The sequence below is a fragment of the Suncus etruscus genome, chromosome 1 (genome assembly GCF_024139225.1).
Source record: "Suncus etruscus isolate mSunEtr1 chromosome 1, mSunEtr1.pri.cur, whole genome shotgun sequence".
Classification (NCBI taxonomy): Eukaryota; Metazoa; Chordata; class Mammalia; order Eulipotyphla; family Soricidae; genus Suncus; species Suncus etruscus.
Window position 1 is genome coordinate 118,391,131 of NC_064848.1, and position 2,552 is coordinate 118,393,682.

Consider the following 2,552-nt stretch of genomic DNA (forward strand, 5'->3'; position numbering starts at 1 on the left):
TTCAAAAGAAGTGTTTTCCAGTTATTTTTGGCTCCTATTATTCAGTTTTCCACCATTTATAATGGTCAAAATCTGAGAAGCATACCTTTCTATCATGTGCACTTTTAAAAATGAAGTGTAAACGAAGTGGGTATAATTCAGCAGTTGGACCCTTGCCTTTCATGTATGAGGTTCTGGGTTTGATCCCAAATACTACAGGAGCTAAAATATATGTTATTACATATAATTTATATCAATATTTAAAAAAACAAGCTTGATTGACCCATGTCCCCAATATTAAGTAATGCAGAAGCCTTATGAAAACACAAACATTAATTTCCCATAGTGCTTTTCTGACAAAGCATACCTTTTTTTTAAACACCACAAATAAAACCTTTTATTTGTTAGCAATGAAAGCCTGAATTTTAAACAGATTCTTACACTGGTGCTTCATATCCATCAGCTCTTTCTACTTTAGCACCTCTCTCATCTCCAGTAGCTTTTCCAGAACTGCTACCTTCACCATTAAGCTCCATGAGTTTCCCCAACTTAAACTTGACCTTCTTCAGCATTTCTACATTTTTAACAAAGATGTCATGGAGTGGGTAAATAGACTGGCAAGCCTTTTCTATATCTTTCTAAATACTACCTGGAATCAATTTATTGACCGCCTCTTTTAAGTCATTTGTTTCCATCATCTTTTTCTGAATCTGGCGAACGAGTTGATGCTGAGCATAAGAGGTCTTCCTGATCTGATTGTTACGTTTCTTAGTGAAGCCAACACAGAACAGACAAGGCAAATAACCATCGGTAGTCTTGACATCAACATGAGCTTCAATCATAGTTTGCCATTTTTTGACCATGGAGCACATTTTATCACGAGTGAGGTCCATGCCATGGAAGTTTGTCAGGCAGTTTTTGCCCTGAACTTCCTGCTTGAATTTTCTAAATGCAACTTTATCATTCTGCAGATCAGCCAGGGTCACTTCGAACACACAATTTTGCTTCCTTGGGTCCTAGTGACAAGCGTTTTCTCAATATTTCTTATATTGAACATTGCAGGTGCTTTCACGTCATACCAGTCTTTCTTAGAAAATGGATCAATCACTTTCTTCTTGGCTCCCTTTTTGCCACCTTTGGTAAGGCGCTAATTTTTGCCAACTGCCATGGTGCCACTCAGAGAGCCAAGACTGACAAAGCATTCCTTATACAGTGCAGTTTGTGCATCTTAATTAAAAAAACAAATAGCCTATAAAATAAACAAACAAATCATAAACATTTACAAATTCTTTTTTTATTAATGTCTTTATTTAAACACCTTGATTACAAATGATTTGTATTTGGGTTTCATGTAAAGAACACCCCCCCTTTCACTGGTGCAACATTCCTACCACCAATGTCCCAAATTTCCCTCCTCCCCATCCCACCCCTGCCTGTACTCTAGACAGGCTTTTCACTTCCGCATTCATTCACATTGTTATGATAGTTCTCAGTGTAGATATTTCTCTAACTGCAATCACCACACTTTGTAGTGAGCTGGACTTTCCAGCCATCCTCTCTTTGTTTCTGAGGATTATTGCAAAAATGTCTTTGATTTTTCTTAAAACCCATAGATAAGTAAGACTATTCTGCACCTCTCTCTCTCCCTTTGACTTATTTCACTCAGAATTATAGATTCCATGTACATCCATGTATAGGAAAAGTTCATGACTTCATCTCTTTTGACAGCTGCATAATATTCCATTGTGTATATGTACCACCATTTCTTTAGCCATTCATCTGTTGAAATGCATCTTGGTTGTTTCCAGTCTGGCTATTGTAAATAGCATGGCAATGAATATAGGTGTGAGAACGGGATTTTTGTTTTGTATTTTTGTGTTCCTAGAGTATATCCCTAGGAGTGGTATAGCTGGATCATATGGAAGCTCAATTTTTAGGTTTTGGAGGAATCTCCATATTGCTTTTATAAAGGTTGGACTAGCTGGCATTACCACCAGCAGTAAAAAAAAGTTCCTTTTTCTCCACATCCCTGCCAATACTGCTTGTTCTCATTCTTTGTGATGTGTGCCAATCTCTGTGGCATGAGATGGTACCTCATAGTTTTGATTTGCATCTCCCTGATGATTAGTGATGTGGAGCATTTTTTCATGTGCCTTTTTGCCATTTGTATTTCTTCTTTATCAAAGTGTCTGTTCATTTCTTCTCCACATTTTTTGATGGGGTTAGAAATTACAAAATTACAAATGTACAAATTCTTATATCTTTGATAAAAGTACTTAACCACTAGTTAAAATAACAAATTATTTTGCATATTATGAATGCTTAATAAATATTTATTAAGAATCAGCATAATTGGGGGTGAGAAAGATAAAGCAGAGATAAATTAAATGCATTTAATTTAGTTAAATGCATCTCTATCACTGCATATAGTCTCTCGAGCACTGCCAAGAATGAGTGGGAGCACCCTTTTCATAAATGATCAGCAGAGCCTGAGAGATAGATAGTTCAGTGAGTAGGGTGCTTGCCTTCACTTGATTGAGCCAGGTTCAGTTTCTAGTATACCATATAGTCCC

The 2,552-nt window shown here is 36.6% G+C and overlaps 1 pseudogene; it reads right to left on the reverse strand.

Annotated features, from left to right (window-relative positions):
• Window positions 1–347: 347 nt before the first annotated feature.
• LOC126022617 (40S ribosomal protein S3a-like) lies at window positions 348–1,147 on the reverse strand (annotated as a pseudogene).
• Window positions 1,148–2,552: the final 1,405 nt, after the last annotated feature.